We start from the raw sequence: 9,350 nt of genomic DNA, 5'->3' as shown, positions 1-9,350 counted from the left end.
GAGGGGCTCCGAGCAGCCGCGCCGCCGCGGGCCGCCGCCTCGCCCGGGGGAGCGGCCTTCCGCCCGGTGCCGCCCTGGCGGCCGGGAAGAACTAGTGCCCCCGAGCGCCCGGCCCGCCGCGGCCTGGGGGCGGGGGGCGGCGCGGCCGGCTGGTGCCTGCGTGGCCCTCGGGCGGCCGGCGGCGCCTGGTGCCCCGAGCCCCGCCGGGAGCGTGGCCGCCGCCGCGCTCGGGGCCCTGGGCCTTGCCCGAGCTCTCGTCGCGGTCAGGCGGCTCCGAGGCCTTGCTTGGCCCTCCTCGGGGCCGCGCGCCCCTCGCAGCCATCCCGGGGGCCCGGTGAGGTAGGTTCCGGCCGTGAGGCATGCTCCCGGAACCCGGCACCCCGCCCGTGGGCGTCCCCGCGGCCTCTGCCAGAGCTCGTGCGCCCCGCTTCTCAGGCTCCGGGCATCTCGGGTGCCCAGGCCTCCCAGCGTCAGCCGTTGCCACGCGGCGGGCTGCTTGTCGGGTGGCCCGCGGGCGGCCAGGGCTAGAGCGCACGGGCAGTGCCTTCGCCGCAGGGGCTCCGGCCGGAGGGCGCGGCGTTTCGGCGACCCTCCGTGGTCACACGGGCCAGGAGGACGCGAGCCCGAAGCCGAGCGCCGCGCGAGCCGAAGGAAGGGAAAGGGGGTTTTTCCTTGGGAAATGGCAAAGGTCCCCCCAGGGAGTGGGGTCCGGCGCACGCGGACGGAGAGCTGGAGAAGACTGGGGTGTGAGCACACCCGCCATACGTTCTCACTAGGTGCGATCCCGCTAGTGTTGGGGGGAAGGCCTCAGGTTAGAAAAGAAGTTCTTGTAGACCTCTCACGGGGGCGCCGCGGGGCAGCGAAGAGACTGCATTTCCTAGACTAAACCTGGAGCATCACTGGAGGCTGTTTGAGGGACCATCTTTCTGGGGCAGTTGATCCGGAAGGAAGGTAAAGGTGGGAATGAAAATGGGAGGCCAGTACCCGGCCGCTTATTACCTTTTTGTTTGTTTTTTAAGATTTATTTATTTATTCATGGTAGACATAGCGAGAGACAGAGAGGGAGAGAGGCAGAGGGAGAAGCAGGCCCCATGCCGGGAGCCTGATCCCGGGACTCCAGGATGGCACACTGGGCCAAAGGCAGGCGCTAAACCGCTGAGCCACCCAGGGATCCCCTTACTTTGGAATCCTTTGTGCTTCTCTGATCCTTTCGGAGCAAGAGCAAAGAATTAAACACAGGAGGTAAGAATAGGCATCTGCCTAGGTCAGTGGAGTAGGTTTCAGAGCAGGTTCATTTCCTGGGAATCTGAGTCAGGTTGAGAGTTAGTTTGTTCAAAGGCAGCGCTTCTTTCCAGGCTTCGAGAACCAGTGGACAGTAGTGCTCGTAGCATGGAGATCCTCACCATCAGACCCAAGGCTGAGCATGTAATTGGAACTTCCTAAAGTGAATAAATGAAGTCTGCAGCCGTGGCCTTGCATGCCACTGGTGGGCCTGATTCATAACATGGGGGTGGAGGATGTTGGGGGAGAAAAACTAAGAGACCCTGAGAAAGCAAGAAGAAATAAGGTATAAACTGGGGGATAGTGAATGAGGGTCGGTAATGATTTTCGTAGTTTGAAGTCTGTGCCAGAGTTGCTTCCCCTTGCTGTGGAGCCCACCAACGTGGCCCCAGCCTTTCCTTTTGAAATCCTGTTCCCTGCCCGGGCACTGCTTGAAAAATGCTCAGTGTACAGCTGGGAAGCGGTGAGAGAAAAGACTTGCACTTGATTCCGAGACACCGTGCAGCTGCCATAGCGGGCCGAATGGTTTTGCTGCGTGGCAGGCTGGAGTTAGTAATGCTGCTGTTATAGATAACCAATTCTCTCTTTTTGCTTTTTCCATTTATATAGTCATCACTGACTAATTCCCTCAGTGATAGCTGCCTTTCAGAAGGTTGCTAGATCTTAGTCTGCATTTGCTCCACACCCTCCTCAGGATCATAGTCTTTCATGACTCTCTCAGTGCTCCACAAGACAGTAGGCATTTCTAGCAATAGATATGGGGGGAAAATTAGCAGCCTGGACTCTTCTGGGTTTCCAGATGAGAACCTTGTAATAATTCTTTGTAGTGAGTAATGAATGAAAGCTAATCAGGCTCTGCAATATAGGTGAGGGAAGATAGATAATAACAATCATTTTCCTCATTTCTCTGACAGACTTTTCTTTCTTCATAGCACCTGAAATGGATAAAAGTTGCGGTTTTTGTTACTTCTCATGAGTTGTGTGTCTCGAATGAAAACTATGAAATTAATCTAGGACATGGAATGGCACTGGGCATCCAGGAGAACCTGCAAGGAATAACTGAGGAATATCAGAAACACCAGTAGAGAAACCTTTTAAATTTCTTCAAGCGGGAGAAAAAGTGAGTATTGTTTCAAATTAAGGAAAATCTACAGTGGAGAGAAATTGAATAAAGTCACAAATTTTAAAAATCTGCTATTTAACATCCTAATGTAAATTTAGAACGACAGATGAAAGATCAAATCTTTAAAAGTATTTTTAAATATGGTAAAATATTTTTAAAACTTTTGGGCCAGGATTCTTAAACTTGGTAACTCCAAAATATGGAAAAGCTTCAGTGAAAAATATTCGACTCTTAAGAATATACCAGATATACACAAGGAAGATGCTCTGAGAGTGGAAAAGTGCCACCAGGAAATTTTTACATACTTACATTTTACCCTGGTAAACATAAGTTGAAGCTCAGTCTTTGAGGATGCTATATTGAATGTAATACATGTTAGATTTCTTCACATGAACAATAGTACCTACTAACTTTCTTGTTCACCTAAAGATACTATACAGCTGTTCTGGAATGCCAGCTGTCAGGACATTGCAATGTCAGGATAGCTTAGAATCTTCATCCAAGTGGATGGACTGCCACCCAGTGAACACTGCTTACAGAGCACCATGATCACCATTTTTTTTTTTTCTTTTTGTCAGTGACGTAAAATCAGGTCCTTTTGGAAGGGGAGAAACCACACTGCATCTCTGCTACACAAGATTACTCTGCCTATGCCCTTGAGGCTTTTATACTCCCTTCTCAAGCAGTATTTTGCACGTAGACTTATCTCACTTGGGTTTGTTCTTGTGGACATATCTTGCCTCTCTCCTGCTGTCTCTTTCTCTGTTCAGTTAGGGAGAGTATGCAGGTATTCCCATTATTCCTGACTGGTGCTGCTGTATGTGTCAAGAAAGAGGAGAATGGGGTTCTGAAAACAGACTGTCCATATCTTGCAGGAGTGACAGCTAGGTAGCGCTTTGATAGTGGTGGTTCTCTGAGTTCTTAAGATCTTCATCTCTAGGCTAGCACTTCCAACATGAGCCTTTATCCCTTTTGGCCCACTCCCCCTCCTTCCGTACAAATCCTGGTGCCTTTGGGGTCTTTAAGCTAGTCTTTTTGTTTTGCTTTTATTTTTTTTTCCAATCCGGCAAGGCTTTTCCCTTTTCTTCTCCTGTTGGTTGTTTGAAACCAAATTCAGTATGAATAAGAGAGGGAAATATACAACATTGAATTTGGAGGAGAAGATGAAGGTTCTCAGCAGGATTGAAGCTGGACGATCTCTTAAAAGTGTAATGGATGAATTTAGAATCAGTAAATCAACATTTTATGACATCAAAAAGAATAAGAAATTGATTTTGGACTTTGTACTGAAGCAGGACATGCCATTAGTAGGGGCTGAGAAGAGAAAGAGAACAACAGGAGCCAAATATGGTGATGTGGATGATGCAGTCTACATGTGGTACCAACAGAAACGCTCAGCTGGCATCCCTGTTAGAGGTGTGGAGCTTCAAGCTGCTGCAGAGAGATTCGCACAGTGTTTTGGGCGAACAGACTTTAAAGCTAGCACTGGTTGGCTTTTTAGATTTCGAAATAGGCATGCGATTGGGAATCAAAAAGTATGTGGGGAACAAGCCCTAAGTTCGGCTTCAGAAAATGTTGAGCCATTTCGACAAAATCTATACATGCTTATCAAAGAGGAGAAGCTGAGTGTAGCTCAGCTGTACAGTGGGGATGAAACTGACCTCTTTTGGAAGTCAATGCCAGAAAACATTCAGGCAAGCAGGAAAGAGATCTGCCTGCCTGGGAGGAAAATAAACAAAGAACGGTTGTCTGCTCTTTTATGTGCAAATGCAGATGGAACTCATAAATTAAAGTCAATCGTTATTGGAAAATCAAAGCTGCCCAAAAGTGTGAAAGAGGACACAAGTACATTACCTGTGATATATAAACCTAGTAAGGATGTTTGGTTCACCAGAGAATTGTTTTCAGAATGGTTCTTTCAAAACTTTGTTCCTGAGGTCAGGCATTTTCAACTTAATGTTTTAGGATTCCACGAAGAGGATGTCAGGGCTATGTTACTTCTGGACAGTTCTCCAGTTCACCCCTCCACTGAATCACTAAGCAGTGAGGATGGGCGGATAAAATGCATGTTCTTTCCCCATAATACTTCAACCTTGATTCAACCAATGCATCAAGGCGTGATCTTGAGCTGCAAACGACTTTATAGGTGGAAGCAACTTGAAGAGAGTCTTGTAATTTTTGAAGAAAGTGATGATGAGCAAGATAGAGGAGAAAAAGGAGTTTCCAAGATTAAAATCTACAACATAAAAAGTGCAGTTTTTAACTGGGCAAAGAGTTGGGATGAAGTAAAACAAATAACCATAGCAAATGCATGGGAAAATCTTCTTTACAAAAAGGAACCTGAATATGATCTTCAGGGCTTAGAAGATGGAGATTATAGAGAAATCCTTGAGAAATGTGGGGAGTTGGAAAACACATTGGCCGATGACAGGGTGTGGATTAATGGGGATGATGAAGAAAAGGGTAGCTCCCCAAAGCCAAAAAGTGGAATTACAAAGGAAGTTATTCAGAAAGGAGGAGGAGATGAAGAACAAACTGCTGAATTTCAATTATCTGCTGTAAGAGAGAGGTTGGACTACCTACTTGACTTCGTTGATGCCACACCTGAGTTTCAAAGGTTCCATTTCACACTGAAAGAGATGCAACAAGAAATAATAAAAAAACAGTTCCAGAATAGAATCCATTCTAGAATTGGTAGTTTTTTGAAACCCAGGCCTTGTATTGTCAAGGATTCCTTCAATATGCCTTCAACTTCTAGTAATTAGATCTTGTGTTTAAAGATTTGTATAGTTGTATGATGCAGACCTGTTGTGAATTGTCATGGTTTTTATCAACTTAATTCACTTTGCATAGCACTGCCCACTTATATATTGTTTATAAAACATAAAATTTTAAAATATTTTTTCTTTAAAGTATAAAAACATTCATTAATCCATTTTTGTTTCTATTATAGACAAAGATCTGAATAATGAAGAGTTATTGTCCCAGATTATCTTAGGTGTAATGGATGTGGGAAGAGCATTACATTTTATTTTATTCAGGCCATTAACAAGGAAGCCATATGCTGATATATAAAATAAAAAGAATAGATTTGGTTGGTTTTCAGTTTAATGGTGTGACATGCTCTGCTTTCTTAAATCTGTACCGCTTAGTGTTCTCCCCCCTTACTGTGCAAGTGACATGGTGATTATAGAAGATACATATTAAAATGATGAAAAGTACCCCCCAACTTCTGTCCACCAAGGATAGTTTAGCATTTTGGTGTATTTTATGTATTTAAAAAGTACACAGATTACACTGTAAATAAAAATTTTTATATCTTATTATCTTAACATGCTTTAGGTCTTGGCATTAATAAAGTGTTAGCATATGTTTCAAGTCTAGGGTAGAATGGATTGTGGAAGACATGGATGGGAATGTGAGATGAGCTTACTGGACAGTTTTTTTTTTTTTATTTTTTTTTTAAATTTATTTATGATAGTCACAGAGAGAGAGAGAGAGAGGCAGAGGGAGAAGCAGGCTCCATGCACCGGGAGCCCGACGCGGGACTCGATCCCGGGTCTCGATCCCAGGTCTCGATCCCAGGTCTCGATCCCAGGTCTCCAGGATCGTGCCCTGGGCCAAAGGCAGGCACCAAACCGCTGCGCCACCCAGGGATCCCCTTACTGGTTTTGAATTTGTCACTGCATCAAATGCGCCCCCCACCCCCCATGGGTAGTACATTGCCAGCGTAAATGACCGGCAGTCACACTCTTTTGGTAAGTATTCACTGATTCTGGAAGCTTCCCGTTGCTTTTTCGTGCTAGGTACTGAGCCCCATGTTAGGCATTTAGACCTAAATTAGAAAACGACAGGAACAAACCACTGTTCAATGTGTAAGTGCTAGATGAGTAGAGGGTTCGGGAGTGTTTGGGTAGCGGGTGAAGTGTAAGAAGGTCAGAAGTGACTTCTAAACTGGGCTTTAAAGTTTAGGGCGGGCAATGGAAGGGCAATCTGGGCAAAGAGCTCGGGCTCCGCATGCGGGAGTGCGTCTTCTTGAGAAGCTGCAACGTCCCGGGATGTCTGCCGTAGTGGCCACTGGCAAAGAAGAGCAGGAAAGACAAGTCCGGGCCAAATTTTCGTCCCAGGCCGTCCCAGGATTTCGGACTTCCGTCTGGGCCCTCGTAAGGTTCGGTCGGTTCTCCGTCCTAAATGGCTTACCCTTCGTGCCCACTTCTCCGTCCCCGCTGTTCGTGTCCTGGTCCGGGCTGCCATCACCCCTGCCTGGACAACTGCCTCAGTCTCCTCGCTTGCCCTCCCCCCCCCCCCTCCTTTCTCACCCCGTAGCCCGGGCGTCCGGACCGAATCGGGTTAGGCGCCTCCGGGGCTTCCCGTCGGCCTCAGGGCCCGCGCGCAGGCCGGCCCTTCCCGGCGGCCGCACCACCCGGGCTGCGCTCGCCCCTGCTGGGCCGAGAGAGCGGGGCCCGCCGCGGGGCCCAGGGAGGCGCACAACCGAGAGGAGGAGGAGAGTTCTGGGGAGTGCGACGGCGCCCTCCGCGCCGGCTGGGGAGGGGGAGCCGAAAGCCCGAGACCCGTGGGCAGCGCCGGCCCCGCGAGCCCGAGCGGCGGGAGCGGGGGGGAGGGTGGGGCGGGCCCTCGGGGAGACGCAGCCCCCCGCCCCCGGCGCCGCCATAGAGCTCCCGCCAGGCGGGCTAGAGCGGCCAGGACGGGGAGACTGCGGGCTGGGAGCGGCCCGAGGGGAGCGCGCAGCCGCAGGGTCGGGCACCGGGCAGAGCGGCTGAGGCGGCGGGGGGGCAGGCGCGGGCCGGGGGGAGCGCGCGGGGCAGGCGCCGGCACCGAGCTCCGGGGGCGGGCTAGAGGCGGGACTGGGGAGGCGGCGTCTCCGGGTGTGGTCCCGGGTCTCCGAGGCCCGGCTTGTGCTCCTCCCGGGGCCGGGGCCGCGCAAGAGCCGTCCTCGCGGGGCAGGAGCGCGGACGGGCCGCCGGGACGGGGCTCACCTCATCTTTTCAGGACTAGAGCTCCACGGAGAAGCCGGGGCCCTCCCCTCCAGCAGCTTCACCCTCGGGGTAGGGACTCGCACCCGGGTTCTAGGCCGCTTTCCTGCCTTGAGGGCAAGTGGGGGTATGGAGGCCGACACCCCTCCGCATTATGGCCAAACACAGCCCTGGGTTTAAGAGAGAAACCGGTTTTCTTTCCCTACCCTTTGCCTGTGGCAATCTGACCACCTCCCTGGAGGTCTGGAACCTGGCCTGTCACCATTGATGTCTGCCTAGAACTTCTGGGACATTTCAGTGATAAACTGAGGATGTTAACTGGAAGATGTGTCCGAATGTCGCTGGTCTGAACGATTTTTAATCAACCATTTTGTCATTGTTGAATTCACCTAGACCGTTCCCACTGCCCCCTACTTGCTACGTGAAGCCGCACACAGTAAAAAATCACTTCATCAGAAATTGAGTCTCCCTTTCAACTGAAATGGAAGTCCGATTTTAATCAGAAGCGTTTGCAAGCTGGATTGAAGGCTAAAAGGACAAATGCACTTCTATTTTTTCTAATAAACACACTTTTCCTTTAATTAATCTTAACTATTTTTGAGCTGCTGACACCCAAAGAAGTTGGTCTCCCAGTACTAATAAATTTGCTAGTTTCCCGTAACACATTAAGAACTTTTTAATGACTTAGTTGTTTCAAATGTTTGTGAAACATTTACAAAAATTACAAGTCTTTTTTTTTTAATTTTTTATTTATTTATGATAGTCACAGAGAGAGAGAGAGAGAGAGGCAGAGACATAGGCAGAGCGAGAAGCAGGCTCCATGCCAGGAGCCTGATGTGGGATTCGATCCCAGGTCTCCAGGATCGTGCCCTGGTCCAAAGGCAGGCGCTAAACCGCTGCGCCACCCAGGGATTACAAGTCTTAAAGCAGTGGTGATTTTGCAAAATTCTACCAGTTGACAGTGTAATTCAAACAGTATATTCTTAAAACGGCTGGGGCTGCAAAACCTGGAATTTCAGATGATTTCAAGACCCATAAATCTTTCTTACGGTAATTAAAATTTCTGATGCGTTTTTCTGGAGAACAAAAGTTTAGTACTAATTTTTCCAGTCCCTGGCCTTACAAGGTTTGTCCTCAGTGATGTCTGGCCTGCTGCTCTTAATCTGCCTCTGCCAGCCAGGTTTTTTCAGTGTTTAAATGTGGTAATTCTCCACCCAGGAGTCCTTCCACTGGTCTTCGGTATTACCATTTCTCCAGGGACAGTCCATGTCACCCAGGTGTCCTCCGTAACCGTTTGGGCTGAGGGGGCAAGGACTTTATTGCCCTGGTGTCAGTCTCCCATTGACATAAAAGCCAGTTGGAGACTTCCGGTTTCTTATTCAAGGACCAGCGGGTAAAAGTATAAACCTAAAAAGCGTGTGTGCAACGTTAAAATAGAAATGTAAAAGGCACACACTTGGCCATCCCTTGCAGTGACTTCATGAGAGCCTGCAGTAAAGACCTCCAACCTGCTCTTTGATAGGACAAGGAAGAAATCCTCAAACCTGGGATCCCTGGGTGGCTCAGTGGTTAAGCGTCTCCCTTCAGCCCAGGGCGTGATCCTGGAGTCCTGGGATGGAGTCGCGCATTGGGCTCCCTGCATGGAGCCTGCCTCTATCTGTCTCTCTCATGAATAAATAAAATCTTTAAAAAAGATAAAAAAGGAAATCCTCAATCCTTCCTGGAACAGATTGCTCCCTAAAATTTCTGCTAGTGTGGTCTCACATTGGCATCAGTGGCAAATGCTTAGAAGAAAGGCAGTCTTACCAGTATTAACTGCCCGTATATAACACAAATAGACGAGTATTTTCTATGTGCCAGGCGCTGAGGTAAATGTTTCACATGGAATATTGTGTGAAATCATCTCATTAAGACAGCCAAGAACAGCTTTGCTTGTGAATTTGCTAGAAGGA

The 9,350-nt window shown here is 48.9% G+C and overlaps 2 long non-coding RNA genes across 6 annotated transcripts in view; both read left to right on the top strand.

The window, feature by feature from the left end:
- LOC144318893 (uncharacterized) overlaps positions 1-5,736 on the top strand; it is a 62,417-nt gene extending 56,681 nt beyond the window's left edge. Inside the window, exons 1-3 of one of the 5 annotated variants that reach the window (XR_013384851.1) lie at positions 15-339; positions 2,214-2,401; positions 3,476-5,515. This is a non-coding gene — a long non-coding RNA (uncharacterized LOC144318893). The other 4 variants (XR_013384847.1, XR_013384849.1, XR_013384848.1 and 1 more) reach the window with 4 other exon arrangements.
- Positions 5,737-6,002: 266 nt separating this feature from the next.
- LOC144318897 (uncharacterized) lies at positions 6,003-8,070 on the top strand. The gene is made up of 2 exons (XR_013384861.1): positions 6,003-6,162; positions 7,640-8,070. It is a non-coding gene; the product is annotated as an uncharacterized LOC144318897 (long non-coding RNA).
- The last annotated feature ends 1,280 nt before the right edge of the window (positions 8,071-9,350 follow it).

The sequence above is a fragment of the Canis aureus genome, chromosome 8 (assembly GCF_053574225.1).
Source record: "Canis aureus isolate CA01 chromosome 8, VMU_Caureus_v.1.0, whole genome shotgun sequence".
Taxonomy (NCBI): Eukaryota; Metazoa; Chordata; class Mammalia; order Carnivora; family Canidae; genus Canis; species Canis aureus.
This window is presented reverse-complemented; position numbering and strand designations above follow the sequence as displayed.